The sequence below is a fragment of the Triturus cristatus genome, chromosome 9 (genome assembly GCF_964204655.1).
Source record: "Triturus cristatus chromosome 9, aTriCri1.1, whole genome shotgun sequence".
In the NCBI taxonomy this organism is placed as follows: domain Eukaryota; kingdom Metazoa; phylum Chordata; class Amphibia; order Caudata; family Salamandridae; genus Triturus; species Triturus cristatus.
In genome coordinates this window covers 312,665,767-312,683,774 of record NC_140592.1, presented here as the reverse complement: position 1 = coordinate 312,683,774, position 18,008 = coordinate 312,665,767, and the positions used below count along the sequence as shown (strand labels likewise).

Here is an 18,008-nt window from a genome sequence, read left to right as displayed (position 1 = left end):
TAATGGAGCTGGGGATAAGAATAGATCCCAGCACTAACTCCACAGTGTATTCTGTATATGATGAACTACAGACAATGAGTGTGAAGGATGAAGGATATTGGGATTTAAAGATCAAATATACTGATGTTTTTATGATGGCTTGGGCAAACGTAAAGGGTTCAAGCACAAAATTGTGTTGGGTGATAATGTCGTACCAATTAGACAGAAATTGAGGAAGGTACCTTTGAACTATAGAGAAAAGTTAAAAAAGATGCTACAAGATCTAAGTAAATAAGAGATAACAGAACCCGTTGAAAGTTCAGATTGGCTTTCACCGATTGTGATATCATTGAAGGCCAACAGTGAAGTAAGACTCTGTGTAAACTTGACATGTTTAAACGAGGATATTTTGATAGATACATTCCCACTGACTAATTTACAGGAGTTGATGTCATCGATTGGTGATGCTACTATTTTTCCACAATTGATCTTTCGAGAACTTATCACCAAATTAAGCTGGTGGAAGACTCTAAACATTGCACAGCACTTATAACACTAGAAGCAATGTTTCAATATAAAAGAATGCCATTTGGCCTTGCAAGTGCTTCTGCCGTTTTTCAGCGAGAAATGTCTAGAATTTGGGTGTAAAGGGTGCACAAGTTTTTAAAGACGATATTCTGATTTTTGGTAGGGATCAACATGATCATGATTAGAATCTGGAACTGGTATTGTCAGCACTTATGGAGACTGGTCTAAGAGAGAGAAGTGTTTTTTGGGGGAACAACAAGTTGAATATTTAGGCCATGTAATATCCAACAATGGAATTTGTCCTAAAGTAAGCCATGTGGAAGCGATTGTAAGCGCACTAGAGTCCAAAAACAAGTAGCAACTAATGTATTTTCTAGGGCTAACAAATTTATATTTGTGCTTTGTGTAGAACTATGCCAAAGACTTTATGGGGCCTTTGTTGACTTTGTCTGCCAGTGAGACATATGCCATAATACTTATTGATTATTATTCAAAATGGCTGTAGGTAAGCATGGTGAGCAAGGTTGCAACTGATGTGGTAATTGAATTTCTTGAGGATGTCTTTTCAAGGGATAGTCTTTGGAAGTTCTGGTATCTGATAACGGGATGCAATTCACGTCAGAGAAGATGCAAGTGTCTAAAAAAATTATGGAATTAAACATGTAAATGGTCAAGCAGAACGCTTTAATAGAGTTATAAAAGGAACTATCCAACTAGCTTTGAAATCTGATAATAAAATTTATTCGAAATGCTTGGCAGGGAGATTGGGGTCAGTTATCACCCCACTAGTGTCACCACAGCAACACGGGTTTATAGTTGGGAGGGGGACTACGGACCATGTGAGACGAGTCATTTCTATATTTGATTGGGCCCAGGCAATGACTATTCCGGTAGGGGTGGCTCTGTTGGATGCCGAAAAGGCGTTCGACAGGGTCTCCTGGGAGTATTTATGGGCAGTAATGAGGTGGCACTCATTTCCTAATAGGTTTATACAGGCTATACAGTCAATGTATATCAACCCGGGTGCAATAGTTCGGTTGTCGGGAGAAGAGTCGCAGAGGTTCTGATAAATAGAGGCACCCGGCAGGGGTGTCCCTGCTCGCCTCTTCTTTTTGCCCTATTTATTTATCCGCTTATCTCCAGATTGGAGGCCGATATGGAAATCAGACCGGCAATGGCGCACTCATACTCAGTTAAAGTTTTAGCATATGCTGACGACTTGGCAGTCGTGTCGACAGATATGGTTAAGGCGCTGCAGAGAATCGAGGCGATCACTAAAAAGTTTGGGGGAAGTGTCTGGCTACAAATTAAATTTAGGGAAAACACAAGTGTTACATACAGAATTTGGTTTATCGCCCGGGCTGGAGGTAGTCACAGAGGCAACATATTTAGGCATAATTATCTCACCTCAAGTTCAAAATATTCCAAAGATCAATGTGGAACCAATGCTTTTAGCTGCTAACAAAACCCTGGAACGAATAAATCGGTTGCATTTGTCTTTATATGGAAGGGGCAATGTACTGAAAATGTCGGTTTTCCCGAAGTTCTTATATTTGTTTCGAGCTGTCCCAATTCTCTTTTCTAAATCTATCTTCAGTAAAATAGAACGAATGTGTTCCCGATTTATGTGGGGTTATCAACGATCTAGAAGAGCAATTAAATGGCTCTATCTGTCAAGGGAACGGGGAGGATTGGCTTTTCCAAATTTTTATTTATATTATTGTGCTACGTTACTTCAATTTATGGGGGTATTGGTCTGTGGCAAGATGGCGGTTTTGGATCCTGCTTTCTCACCGTCAATATACGAATGGTGTCTTGGGGATTCGGCTCAAGGGCTATTGTTAAAAATTTTGGAGCCAAGCTACTATAAGAAGACTAGGTTTAAAATTGTCCAGGCAGCACATTCAGTCTGGAGGAGGCTGTGTAAGCAATTTCATATCTCTAGCATTATATGCTATACTCCATTGGATGCTACTCCCATATTGCCTGCTATATTTCAGGACTCGATTATGCGGAGGTGGGCACAGAATGGTATAAAATCAATTGGAGAATTGGTGGAGCAGGGAGAGATTGCGCCATTCTCAGTATTACAAGGAAGATTTAGGGTTGGAAATGCTGACTTTTTTAAATATTTGCAGTTGAGAAGTTTCCTTCAGGCTGCAGTCTCGGGGGGCAGATGCCAGCTCCGACAGATACGAATTTTGGACTTAATGAAAGGAAACTCTAAAATAGGGCAAATATATATGGAATTTATGTTGATCCAACCTGATGATATGGCTAGACAGGAAGCGATATGGGAGAAGAAGTTATTGTTAACTAATATGGATTTACAGTTGGCAATGCAAATTGCTGATTCCATTTTACTTTCTGGTAGTCTTAAGAGTCAGGCATATATGGCTATGTTTAATCTATATTACACGCCTGCGAAGATTGCAAAATGGAAAGTGGGGAGGGGGGATAAATGCTCAAGATGTGGGTTTTATGCGGCAGATTCAATACATATGTTCTTCTCATGCCCGGCACTTCAGTCATTATTGTTGGATATTCAGTGTTTTATGTTGCAATCTTTAGGAATTCCGATCTGTATAACAGCAACTTTGGTTTTGTTTGGTATACAATTTGATATAGATTTGGGTAGGCGAGTGACACCTTATAGGGGCCTCAAGTTTATTTGTATGTCAGTTCTGAGGTCATATATAACGTCACAGTGGCTCGATCCGGAGCCTCCGTCTTTCGCTAATTGGAGGGCTAAGATAATATCAATTTATAACATAGAATCAGCATTGTATAAATTGAAAGGCATGTCAAAGAAAAAACTGGGGGCTTCGCTATGGGAACCAATAAGAAATTGGGTACAGTAAGAGTGCCTGGTGTATCTGTATCTGTATAATTGTATGTATGTTTGCTATTTTTTTTTCTTCTGTCTGTAACGCTCCCTCGCTGAAATTATTACAAAATACAAAATAATAAAAAATAAAAAAAGAAATCTGGGTTGTCATGAAAGAGATCACTTCAGGATATGTTATTGTCCTACAGAATTACTCCTCATTCCGTGACGGGCAGGATGTTTTTCGAGTTGGTGAGAGGGAGGAAAACATCTTCCAAGTTGGTTCCATGGTGCTTGAAAAGGTCAAAATGAGGTGGAGTCTGATAAACCTGTCGATCAGGGAATGAGAAGGAAGGTAGAAATGTTTCAAGAATAAACCACATGTAGACAGACTGTTCATAAGTTTACCCATACTGAGAGTGGGACAGTATGTACGAGGAAGGAAGCCAGGTTTTGTGGAGAAGGGGGCATCACATTAGTCAGAACCCTTGAAAGTTAGCAAAGTTTTCGGTAGTCCAGCCAAATTGAAGGACGGAAGAATGTGGAATTTACGACGTGTGATCCTTTTTAATGTGAGAAAATCCAATGATGACACTGTCACCTGTGGAAATGTTGAAATAAGCGGTGGTTATATGATGGGAGATTTGTGCAGCTTCTGAGAGAATGCCACAGACGTGCAACCAGCAATGACTTGTGATCTGATGGCTTTCTCAATGGAGTTGTTATTAAAGTCACAGTGCTCAACACACTCATTTAGGCATCCGTTTATGATTTTAAAAAAATCAATAAAAGTATTTTTTGACTTGACTTGACACTCATTTAGGCATGTCACAATAGAGTCAATAGCCTCACCAGTCCTTTGAATAGTGGAGTAAAAATGGATCTATCATAATAAACATTCTTTTCAGGCAGGAAGTAAGCCAACAGACACTCTTTTAGTATAAAACTCATTGCTTGTCCCCGTTAAAGTTCAGGGTGAAGCCTCTGACTTCAGATACAATGCAGCGCGTCAACAGATACATCAGGGGTTTTCGTTTGTGAGGCCGTAGGTGCCACCGTCAACAACAATCTCCAACTCTGTCATCAATCTGGTTCTGGGGCCCAAGTAGGCAGAGTTTACTGAAGGGGGAGGGGCACCCAAAGAAAGTGGCAGTGAGAAGCACTGCTGCTGCTTTTGTTACAGGGGGCTGATATTGCAGCAGCTGCAAAAGTGCCTCCCCAGTAACAAAAAGGGCCCCCACTACTCAAAAACCACCTCCCCCCCCCCCCCCACCCTTCCGGTGCAAGCTTCGGCCAGTAAGGACAGGGACACAGAGAAGACCTTTAGCGGGCCCAGATTACAAAGCAGGCCATCAGGTTCAGTGGCTACGCCCTCTCAAGCTGCTAAAGCGTGGGCTCACAACTTCACTGCAGTTAGTCATTGTACCAGTATCAGGGGCGGCTGGTGACATTTGAAAGTGGTAGGGCGTAAAAGTTTGGGATAAGTGCTTGGTGGCGGACAAGCAGAGCGAGCTAGCCTGTCCATTATATGGGGGGGATTCGGGAAATCCCATGAGCAAATTTTGAAAAAAGTGGGAGCAAATGGTGCATTCTCAAGCATATTTGAGAAAGCAATGTGTGCATCCTCTCCTGCCACTTTTGTGCAGCCATGCATGCACCTGCTGACCTGAAAAGAGTGAAACTCAGGGCAAAAAGCATGCACCACCCCTTAGCTCAGGGGGTTGAGCGAATGTTGCTGTGATCAGTGAGTTAGATGTTCGAATCCCTGCAAGGCTGACTCAGTCTTCCCAAAGTCAATTTGACAATAACCATTTTTGCTGCTACATACCTACAGACCAGCTAATTTGTGTCCGGGATTTTAATATCAGAATCAAAATCTGACAAACCATTGACATTGCACTATAGTGGCACAAATTTTTGTTCTAACTATGTATTCAGACTCAAGGGGCTGTTGGGTGTAACAAATGCGTCCAGTATGGGTGTAGGGAGTGTGGGGGACGCGGGGATTTATCCTCCCCAGATTTTGGAGTGTGGGGGACACAGGAGACAAAGGTGGGAGACGAGGGGGGCAAAATGTCAGCCTCCACAGCCCTACACCGACTGTCACCTCAAAGTAAAGTTTCAACATAACAAAGAGGCCGATCAAAGTGCCGCCCCGCCCAACACCTGCCTGCTTCCAGTGGACCCGAACTTGAGGTGAGAGGTAACCTGCAAAAGGTTACCATGAGAATGGATAAGGAAGTGAGGTTTCTTTTTCTTTCTGCATTTGAAACAGTTTAAAGTTAAATGCTATTAAGAATTGAACAGCTGCTTACCACAAATTACATTTAAATCTCAGCATTTAGATTTTGTTAACATTTGACTTCCAGTGAAGCACGTGCATTTTGAAAGAACTGGCATATTGATTTGTGATGTTCATTATCAAGGAGCACATCTCGTTTCAAGAAGGAATATATTTTTGTTGTTAATCAGTTGTTGTATAACTCATACTGTGCCATCAATAGGAAATTACCACTGATGGATGCACAAATCAGTCATAGTGTCTTTGAACAATCAGACATACTGGGCCTGATTCACAAATGGGTAACTTAAATTTTGGTGTAAGTTTACAATTGTTTACTATTCACAATGGCATTTTGATGCGGTAGGGATACCGCTGATAGCGTTTGCTACATTTTAAACTGCGACTAACTTTTTAACACTTGTGTTCTTAAACAATCTGTATTTTGTGTTTTTAAACTTACCTAATTCCCGCCGGCACCCCGTCCGTCGCGGCAAGTCCCGATTGAACGGAGGGTGACCACAGGGCTGCTCACGTTTTCCTCACTTTCTGTTACCTTGGCTTCCGGCTGGTGAGTGGGCTAGTTGTTCCCGCTGCACAGCCCATTTAATGTTAATGTTAATGTTACTGGGTATTTGTAGAGCGCACGGCTACTCCCAGGAGTGTCCCAGCGCTAGCGACAAGAAGGACCAGTGACAGAAACACATCTGTGGCGTCTCAAAGCCGCCGATCATGCAAACAGCCAAGTTTTAAGCTTGTGACGGAAACACGAAAGATCCTCCTCCCGACGCAGCTCAAGCGGTAAATTGTTCCAAAGCCCGGAGGCCACCACCTGGAAGGAGCGACCACCCAGACGGGAGCGAGAGAACCTTGGGATCCGTGACAAACATGAGGTTGAGGACCGTAAATTACGAGATGGAACATAGAGCTGACATCTGTTTCTCCAATACGGAGCCCCAATATTGTGGAATGCCTTGAAAGCCAATACCAGGGCCTTAAAGATCACCCTATTGCGTACTGGGAGCCAGTGTAAAGATCTAAGATGTGGGGTCATATGGGTCCTAAAATCGACCATAAGTATGGCTCTAGCTGCAGCATTCTGAACCACCTGAAGGCGGTTAATCAGATAGTCTGGCAGGCCAAGATAGAGGACGTTAACATAATCAAGACGTGACAGTATCAAGACTTGCACAACTATCTTCCTGTGGGAAGCTGAGAGTAATGGAAGAAAGTTGCGCATCATCCTCAGGAGGCCAAAACAAGTGCCAACCACCGACTGGACCTGGGATTTCATGGACATATCTTTATCCAGTTTGACCCCTACATTTTTGACCGTGGTGGCGAAGGTAGTGGGAGGAGACATATTGGATGGCCACCATTCTTGCCATTCATCCCCAGGGTTACAGCCAAAGAAAATAATTTCAGATTTTTCAGAGTTGCAGAGAAGTTGGTTCTGATTAAACCATCCAAATACTGCGGATAGGCAAAGATTTATCATTTTCCCATCAAGAACTTCGCCCTTACTGCAGGTAAACAATAGTTGTGTATTATCGGCGTAAGAGACAATCTTAGCGCCGAAAGGTTCAACCAGTAATGCCAAAGGGGCCATAAACACATTGAACAGGGTCGGGCTCAAAATGGATCCCTGAGGGACACCGACATTCATAGATAGAATAGGTGCCGCAAAAGGGGGGGACCAGACTGTTTGCTGACGGTTTTCTAAATAGGACCTGAACCACTGCAGGACAGTGCCGCCGATACCGCATCCACATAGGCGATCAAGAAGAAGGTCATGCGGTACGGTATCGAAAGCCGCAGACAGGTCGAGCAGTATCAGGACTGCCTTCCCACCTTTGTCCAATGTGGACTTAATCGATTCAGATATCTCAAGGAGAGCTGTTTCAGTGCTAAAATTTGCGCGGAACCCAGATTGGCTCGGATGTAAGATACCACTGGATTCAACAAACTCCCCCACGACCTGATTCACAAATTTCTCCAGAGCCTTGGAGAAAACCGGGAGCAGCAAGATAGGTCTGTAATTGCTTGCTATCGAGGGGTCAGCAGATGTTTTTTTTTAAAGTGGGAGAATTTTCCCATGTTTCCAGCTATCAGACACCGTTCCTTCAATTAGTGATAGGTTCAGAACCTTATTATCAGACGGGTTTATCACCTCGGCAATAGACGCAAGGACCTTCGCAGGACAGAGATAGCAGGAGAACCTGATTTAAGAGAGCGTAGGATTTTTAGAGAATGGTCTAAAGCAATCGTAGGAAATTGCAGCAGACATTTCTCAGCCTTAGGTGGCAAAAATAGGGTCTTATCCGAGTTGACCAAGGAGCCTGAAGATACAGCTCCGAAAGAAGCTTGTATTGAGGAAATTTTCGTAAAGAAATATTGTGCTATACTCTCTGTCCATTCCTCTGTTGGAATAAAAGGATTCTTTATTGCACAGGGGGCCGTAAAATCTTTAACAATTTAAAAAAGTTATTTCATTTTGTTGCCTGCCTTCTCAACTTTTGCGTTTAGAAAGTTCTTTTTTTCCAGGCGAACTTTGGCATAATATGCTTTTAATGACGCCTTATACGTTTGCTTATCCATGGAATTAAAATCCTTCCTCCAGATTCTCTCTAAATGTTTGCAAAGGCTCCTGCTCTTCCTAAGAGCCTCCATGAACCAGGGGGCGGATGCTCTGCCTCCATTTGGCACACGGAGTTTAGGAGGGGCAAGCTCATTTACGCCAGAGTCAGATGCTGTAGGGATACCGCTGATAGCGTTTGCTACATTTTAAACTTCGACTTACGTTTTAAAACTTGGGTTCTTAAACAATCTGTATTTTGTGTTTTTAAACTTACCTAATTCCCGCCCGCACCCCGTCCGTCGCGGCAGGTGCCAGTTGAACAGAGGGTGACCACAGGGCTTCTCACGTTTTCCTCACTTCTTGTTACCTTGGCTTCCGGCTGGTGAGCGGGCTAGTTGTTCCCGCTGCACAGCCCATTTAAATCGTTGCCAGAGCGGACGCGGAGTCAGATGCAGAAGGGATACCGCTGATAGCGTTTGCTGCATTTTAAACTGCGACAAACCTTTTTAAATTTGTGTTCTTAAACAATCTGTATTTTGTGTTTTTAAACTCACCTAATTCCCGCCCGCACCCTGGTCGGTCACGGCACGTGCCTATTGAACGAAGGGTGACCACAGGGCATCTCACGTTTTCCTCACCTCCTGTTACCTTGGCTTCTGGCTGGTGAGCGGGCTAGTTCTTCCCGCTGCACAACCCATTTAAATCAAAGCCAGAGCGCACACGCAGCGGACGCGCCAAAGGCGCGCCAAAGGCAAGCCCGTCTGCGCCAGGATCCCTGCTCCAGTAGCCGGTAAAATAAGTTGCATATCGTACATGTGTGATGAGCTACACAAGCTAGCAACTTGTTAAGACTAACACAGAGCTCTTACCATAAACTTGCACAGGAACAGAGATGCTAATTCCCAACTCCCTCTCAGGATTACTCCGGAGTCCAAATATAATCTAGACTCCAGAAGACCCCCAAGGGGGAGTGGATAAAATAACAAAAAAATAAGAAGAGACTGGTCCTGGAATTTATTCTCTCAGCTTCTCTTGTACTTCTGTCCGTCCAGCAGACTGTATTTCTGAGAAAACCTGAAATTCCTATATTCCAAGAGCTGTGCTTCTCTTCTATGTCTTTCTTCTTTCCTTGTGTAGGATTCTTTCCTCTTTTCTCGCTATTGGTTACTGCCACTAGAAGACTTAACTTTCTTAAGTCTGTGGTCTTTCTCTTATATTAATCTAAGTAGAAGTCTATGAGATGTCTGTACAGTTGTCCTTAAGAGATAACTAGTTATTCTTCCTTTCAGTCTTTTTCAGAGTTCGCAATGACCTGTTTATCTCTTGCAGGTGAGTATTACTGATGTATTTTCATTTAAACTATATACAAGCTATAACGTTTTATCCCAAAACCATATTAAACAGTCTGTAAATTATTAAGTCACTTAGCTTTTCTTTCTTATCTTCTGTTCTCCCTCCGTCGATTTTTGAAGTCTGTGTATTGTCTTTTTCCTGAAGCGAAGATGCCGCAGGCGGAGCGAAGTCCAGAAACGCCTCACAGAACGCCCACTTACTTCAGCTGACGACGGAGAGAGTGCCTCAGAAACGCCCACTACTTCTTCCGACTGCGGAGGGAAACACCTCCGAAGAGCCTCACTAGATTCTATCCCCGACGAGGATAGCGGAACGAAATTCCCGGAAGAAGCCCGACGAAGAATCGCTAAACTACTTGAAAATGCCACGGAGCTTCACGAACAGGTATGCACTCTAGAGAAATCCTTGGTGAAGTGCGCATTTGGTATAGCGCAAGCGTTTCATCAAGCCTCTCCGCACCTGTGGGGAAAAAGACTAGACCGCAGACATAGGTTGGAAACCGGCGGCCATCTTAGAGTCTCTGCCATGATTTAGTATTCTCCATTTGTTAGTTCCTGGCCAATTCTTCTTCTTCCAGTAATGGCCTTTCTTTAGCAACGCACAGATCGCCTGAGCCATGCGATCAGGAGGGCTGACAGTACCCCCCAACAAAGGAGGTTCTCTCAACCTTGGTTTCATAGGGAATCTTTGATGAAAAGATTTGACCAATCTTGGAGCATGAACGTCTGACTCAAGTTACCAAGATCGTTCCTCTAGACCATAACCTTTCCAATCTATTAAATAGTACAATTTTCCTCTAACTCTCTTTGAATCTAGAATTTCTTTTACTTCAAATTCAACTCCTGACTCTATTTGGATAGGTTTTGGGGGTGAGTTTTTTCGTAGCTCAGGTGATGCTTTCTTTAACAAAGAAACATGAAAAACTGGATGGATTTTCAGTGTTGTAGGTAGTTTAAACCGATAGGTAACTTGATTTATCTTTTTCTCAATCTGATATGGCCCTATAAATCTGGGTTGTAATTTTCTGTTGCCTTTCAATCTAAGGTTCTTCGTGCTTAGCCAAACACTATCTCCTTTATCCAGGGGAGGGCCCTCTCTTCTCCTTTTGTCTGCATAAGTTTTATATTTCCTTTTGGCTTGTTCTAGATTTTGTGAAGCAGTTTGGTGAACTTGTCTTAAGTGGGACACTAAATCTTTTACTGCTGGGACTGAGATTTCAGTTTGTCTAACCGTGGCATTTGGGTGTCGGCAATAGTTTATATAAAATGGGGAGTAACCCGTAGAGACATTTTTAGCATTGTTATGCGCAAACTCTGCTGCCTATAAGTAATCTGGCTAATAACCATCTTGTTTCAAAAGAAACAACCTTAGGTACTGTTCTAATTCTTGGGTCACCCTTTCTGTCTGTCCATCTGTTTCGGGGTGGTAGCTGGTGGAATAGTTGGCTTCTACTCCCAACCCTTCCACAAAGGCCTTCCAAAAATGGGACTACAACTGTGAAACCCGGTCTGAAATTATGATATTTGGAATTCCATGAACCTTCCCTATTTGTGTACAGAAATGACCAGCTAATTGTTTTGCAGAGGGAACCCCTTTTAGTGCCGTAAAATGAGCCATTGTAGAAAAGGCGTCTACTACCACCAAAATTGTATTGAAACCCTGACTAAGGGGTAAGTCATCTATTCGGTCTAGTGTGATCGTGTGCCATGGAAAGAGTGGGGTAGGTAGTGGTTGCAGCAACCCCTTCGGAGCCTGCCATTCAGATTTTCCCTGGCGCAGATTTCACAGGTTTTAACATATTTTTTGATATTTTTGGTCTTATGAGGCCACCAATAATGTCTCTTTACTAATTCTTCGGTCTTTGATTTCCCTTTGTGTCCTGCCAAAAGATTATCATGGCATTCATTCATTGCTTGATTTTGCAACTCCTCGGTAGGCAAGTATAATGCTCCTTTATGATAAAGTAACTGATGTTGAATTTCTCTTCCTGCTTCCTCTCTGACCCAATCTTGCATTGCTTCTGGACTCATGATTTGAGTTACTTGCTCCTTCATATCAACGGATGTGGTGGCACAAATTATCCTTGAGTTCAGAATAATATTTTGGTCTTCTGTTTGACTCTTCTGATTACCAGTTCCTAGCCTGGACAAGGCATCAGCTTTCCCATTCTGAACCCCTGGTCGGTAAGTGATCGCAAAGTCGTAATCAGCTAAATACAATGACCATCGAAGCTGCCACGGAGTTAACGTTCTAGCTGATTTCAGGAATTTTAAATTTCGGGGATCAGGGAAGACCGTTACTTGATGCTGAGCCCCATAAGGTAGTGTCGCCACTCCTTAAAGGCATCCTTGATGGCTATCAATTCCTTCTCAGTTATTGTATAATTCACTTCGGCGGGTGCCAGCTTCCTGGATCTGTAGGCAACTGGGTGTAGCTGACCTGTGTCTTTGTGTCACTGAGATAGCACTCCGCCGACTGCCAGATCTGAGGCATCCGTCTCAACGTAAAATGGTTCTGCAGGATCTGCATGTAAGAGTATTGGTGCCGTGGTGAAATCTTTCTTTAAGGCCTTAAAAGTCTCTTCAGTTTCTTCTGTCTATTCAAAATGAATTCCTTTTCTGAGTAGTTGTGTAAGAGGTAGTATCTTCCGTGAGAACTCGCTGATAAACCTTCTATAGAAATTCGCAAACCCTATGAAGCTCTGAACCTCTTTAACACTCGCAGGGGACTTCCATTCAACGACAGCCTTTATCTTTCATTTATCCATGTTTATTCCAGTTGGTGAAAGCATAAACCCCAAAAACTCCACCTCGGAAACATTGAATGCGCATTTTTCCAGTTTCACAAACAACTTGTTTTCTCTGAGCCTTTGCAACACTCCTCTTACTTGTCCCCGATGTTTAGTCTTGTCTGAAGAATAAATCAGGATATCATCAATGTATACAATCGCACATTGATATATGTATTCATTGAGACTGTCATTTATAAAATGCTGGAAACCAGCCGGGGCATTGCGCAAACCGTAGGGCATAACTTGGTACTTGAATAGTCCAAATCTTGTTCTGAAGGCTGTCTTCCACTCGACACCCTCTTGCATTCTGACTAAGTGGTAAGCCCCTCTCAGATCTAGTTTTGTAGATATTTGCGCTCCTTAAACCTGATCTAATAGAACCGAAATGAGAGGAAGTGGGTAACGTTTTTTCTTTGTGATCTTATTTATTGCACGATAATCAATGCAAGTTCTCAAATCTCCTTCTTTCTTGGGCACGAAAAATAGAGGCGAGGATAGAGGGGATTGCGATGGCCGGATAAACCCATTTGCCAGGTATTTATCCAAGTATTCCTTCAAATGGTGATGTTCTTTTTCTGTTAGAGCATAGACTCGACTGCAAGTTACATTTGAGCCCGGTTCTAGATCTATCTTACAGTCATAAACACGATGAGGTGGTAACTGCTCTGCTTCTATCTCATTGAAGACATCTTCAAAATCCTGATATTCTTGTGGTATTTCCTGGGAATTGATGACGCACACTGATACTCCTGTCATACACAAGGAATGAGCAGAATCACAACCAGTGTTCTTTTCCTTTATACCAAAACAATTCTTTTTGCAATAATTGGAATCCATCACTATCGTTCTAGAGCTCCAATTGATAGTAGGCTTATGCTCTGTAAGCCATGGTAGACCCAAGATGAGCTGAAACTGTGGTGCGTCTATTAGATTGAATTGAATCACTTCTTCATGCCCGTCACTAGAAATCAATTTCACCTGCCCCGTGTGGCTTACTATGGGCCCGAAGGAGAGATTGGTCCCATCCACAGCCCGAACTGGTTCACTTTCTGGTTTCAGTATTGCTCGCAACCCCACCTTAGCTGCAAATTTTAGCTCACAAAAGTTTCCGGTTGCTCAGGAGTCTATCATTACTGAAACTTTTGTCAGTGTTACTTGCCGAAACTTGATTATCATGGACAGAAATTAAATGTGGAACAGACGACTGCAGGGCCACTTGGTGTTCTTTTGGAGTTGATTCTTGAGTAGCATCCACCGGTACAACACCCGCTACAGGTGTTGCTGCAAGTTTTCCTTCGGTTTGAATGAAGCCTTTGGTTTCTTTGGACAACCTCTTACGAAATGCCCACTTGAGCCACAGTACATGCATACATTTCCTGCTCTTCATTTCTCTTTTTCTTCCTTTGTTAAATGACCTCTTATCATTCCTATTTGCATGGGCTCTGAACCTAACTACCCCTCTGTAGTTCTGTTGCTCTCAGAGTGGACTCTGTCGAATCTTGGAACTATTGGTTTGAAATCTCTTCTTTTTTCTCCTTTCCTTTAGCCTTGACGGAAATCAATTTCTAAAACTAGATCCACCAGTGCTGAGATTTCTGTGGGTCTATTTGGTATTTGCGCCAGCACGTCCTTTAGTTCCTCTCGTAGACCTCGATAAAAGACTGCAGCTCTTTTACTCTCTGGCCAATCAGTTTCCCTTACCAACTTGTTGAACTGAGCCAGGTAGGCTACAAGGTCTCGGTTTCCTTGTCGACAGCTTGAGAAATTCTTCCTCTATCAAAAATCCGAAGACATTCTTGTTTGAACCCTTCATAATTATGTACTAGAGGATCATCACGGGAAACCAGAGGCATAGACCAAGATGCGGCGTCGCCACTTAAATATGACAAAACAAAGGCCACCTTTGACTGCGCATCTGGGAAAATTGAAGGGCGGCACATGAAGTGTAGGGAGCACTGTGTGATGAATATCTGTGCCTTTTGTGGATCCCCACTAAATAGCTCTGGAGGGGCTAACAGTATAACTGGGGACAGGGAGTGAATTACTTGTGTCTCCACTCTTTTTGAACCTTCAGTAGAAGGATCGTGTTTTTCTTGTCCAGAACTAAATGGTTGTCTTATTCTCAAAGCTGATTCTGCAGTTTCTTTCCTTGAATTTATCACCTCCTGTCTGAGACTCTGATTTCCCTCCCTTACCGCTACCAACTCCTCTTGTATCCTCTCCAAAACTGTTCCTAAGGTCTGCAAATAAATTCCTTCAGCCATTCTGTTCGGGTGCAAGTGTAAAACGTGGGCACTTTACTCTGTCAAGACTAACACAGAGCTCTTACCATAAACTTGAACAGGAATTCCCAACTCCCTCTCAGAATTACTCCGGAGTCCAAATATAATCTAGACTCCAGAAGACCCCCAAGGGGGAAGGGGGAGTGGATAAAATAACAAAAAAATAAGAAGAGACTGGTCCTGGAATTTATTCTCTCAGCTTCTCTTGTACTTCTGTCCGTCCAGCAGACTGTATTTCTGAGTAAACCTGAAATGTCTATATTCCAAGAGCTGTGCATCTCTTCTATGTCTTTCTTCTTTCCTTGTGTAGGATTCTTTCCTCTTTTCTCGCTATTGGTTACTGCCACTAGAAGACTTAACTTTCTTAAGTCTGTGGTCTTTCTCCTTTATTATTCTAAATAGAAGTCTATGAGATGTCTGTATAGTTGTCCATAAGAGATAACTAGTTATTCTTCCTTTCAGTCTTTTTCAGAGTTTGCAATGACCTCTTTATCTCTTGCAGACGAGTATTACTAATGTATTTTCATTTAAACTATATACAAGCTATAACGTTTCATCCCAAAACCATATTAAACAGTCTGTAAATTATTACGTCACTTAGCTTTTCTTTCTTATCTTCAGTTCTCCCTCCGTCGATTTTTGAAGTCTGTGTATTGTCTTTTTCCTGAAGCGAAGATGCCGCAGGCGGAGCGAAGTCCAGAAACGCCTCACAGAACGCCCACTTACTTCAGCTGACGACGGAGAGAGTGCCTCAGAAACGCCCACTACTTCTTCCGACTGCGGAGGGAAACACCTCCGAAGAGCCTCACTAGATTCTATCCCCGACGAGGATATCAGAACGAATTTCCCGGAAGAAGCCCGACGAAGAATCGCTAAACTACTTGAAAATGCCGCGGAGCTTCACGAACAGGTATGCACTCTAGAGAAATCCTTGGTGAAGTGCGCATTTGGTATAGCGCGAGCGTTTCATCAAGCCTCTACGCACCTGTGGGGAAAAAGACTAGACAGCCGACCTAGGTTGGAAACCGGCGGCCGTCTTAGAGTCTATGCCATGATTTAGTATTCTCCATTTGTTAGTTCCTGGCCAATTCTTCTTCTTCCAGTAATGCCCTTTCTTTAGCAACGCACAGATCGCCTGAGCCGTGCGATCTGGAGGTCTGACACAACTAATCCCTGCTGTCAACGTCTGGACCTGCAGAAAGAGGACAAGCAGTGTGAGCAATGCCAGCTGCCACTCAGTTTTACGAGAATAAATGCGTTAGAATCACAGGGCATTCACACAAGTAAGAAGGGCGTTAAGGTCTTCAAGGCAGAGTTAATTAACACAAGATCATTAGTGAAACATAATACGGAGATAGCTGAATTGACAGAGTCACATAAACTCGATTTGGCTTTTATCACAGAGACATGGGCAGATTGGCGTCAGATCCGGATATTGCCCTAGCATTACCGGTAGGTTATTTCGCAATTAGAGCTAATAGAACATGGAAGCGGGGGAGGGGGGTTTGCGATTCTATTTAGAGAAGAGTTGCAAGCACGTAGCTTAGTTGTGGGAAGCTCCATTGATTGTGAACTACTATCATTTCAGATATCACTCACAAAGAACTACACTTTAGGAGGCCTTTTGCTTTATAGGCCTCCAAGGGCACGAACCCTTTTGCTACAGATACTAAGCCCTATTTTAGAATCAAGTTTGGAAGGATCAGACTTCACGATTCTGGAGGATTTTAACTATCATTTAGAGAAAGCAGCAGACAATAATACTGCCTCATTGGTCGATGCGATGGCCGGGCTCTCCCTGAACCAGATTGTCAAACAGGACACCCATGTGGCCGGGCACACCCTAGATGGGATTTCTCCTCTAACCCTAACCTTAAAATCAATGAAATAAGGCCTGTTTCATGGTCAGACCATAAAGCTATTTTGTTTTCTGTATTTGTGAATCAAGGGCAGCCAGTTCTCACTAATAGTCAGAAGCCAGTCTCCTACCAGGAATGGACTAAGATCAACGCTCAGGACAGTAATCTGGCCGTTGATAGGGTATCCTCATGGATTAAAACAGCTGTAAATATCGCAGCTCCGATTAAAAGCTTTATTCCCAAAAGAAAAAAGCCATCAGAACCATGGTTCACAGAAAAACTTAGGACCCAAAAACAAGTGTGCAGAAGGGCAGAAAGAAAATGGAGAAGTAATTACGACCAAAGTTTGAAAAGTGATCATGCCCGAACTTTGGCAGATTACAAAAAATTGGTCATAGGGGAAAAAAGCAAATGTTGCACAAGAAAAAGCAGTGAAGCTAAGAACTCTAGCAGGGAGCTCTTCACGACAGTTAAAAACCTAGCAAAACCCCCGCTGTGAATCAGTTGGAAAGTAGCATCGAACTTTGCAACACATTCGGACAGTTTTTCGTTGACAAAGTAACTATAGTGTACGAATCATTTCAGACCAACAATAACACTAAGGCCCCACCTATGTATCCTAAACTGGATATGGATACCTCAAACCCCAAAATTGGTTTCTGCTTCACGCCCCTTCAGTAGAACAGATCAGCCAGGCAGTAAAGACCATCTGGTCCGGAGACCCAACAGACCCATGTCCGCCTAAAATAATGCACATGTTCCCAGAGTTACTTAGTGAACAGTTAAACTTTGTGTTCACAGAGATAATCCAGTCAGGACTTTTCCCAGTTGCTTGGAAAACAGCATCAGTTATTCCACTTCTAAATAAATCGAATTTGGACCCAAAGGCACCCAGCAGTTATCGTCCAATTTCCAGAATCCTGTTTCCAGCTAAGGTGTTGGAAGAACTGCTCAATAAACAACTGACAGATTTCATAGCACCTAGAAATCTATTGGATCAATCACAGTATGGGTTCAGGGAGGAGCATGGAACAGAGACAGCTCTGGTCATGGCAGCAGAGTGTCTTAGGAGTATACTAGACGCGGGAGGGAAGGCCGCCCTGATCCTATTGGATTTATCGGCGGCATTCAACACCGTGAACCACGAGATACTTCTCGCCCGTCTAGAAGAATTGGGGGTTCAAGATTCTGCACTTACGTTGATGTCATCTTTTCTAAGGGACAGAACATTCTCAGTTCTACTTGGAGAATTTGCATCCAACTCCTTCAGGTCACCGTGTGGAGTGCCTCAGGGCTCTTCCTTGACCCTCACTCTTATTAAAATTGATGTTGCTCCCTTGGCCTCGATCATCAGGCAATGTGGGTTCATGACGGTTTTGTATGCCGATGACACCCAAATAGTGGTGTCAGTAACTAGCAAGGTGGATGAAACGGCAGACCTCTTTAATGACTGCATGACACAGGTGAATCAATGGATGCAGCTTAATTGTTTGAAGCTGAATAGTGATAAAAGAGAGGTTATGCTTCTGG

General features: G+C 43.1%; 1 protein-coding gene across 3 annotated transcripts in view; it reads right to left on the bottom strand.

Moving 5' to 3' along the window:
• LOC146797818 (SPARC-related modular calcium-binding protein 1-like) overlaps positions 1-18,008 on the bottom strand; it is a 485,550-nt gene that overhangs the window by 294,978 nt on the left and 172,564 nt on the right. The window lies entirely within an intron of this gene.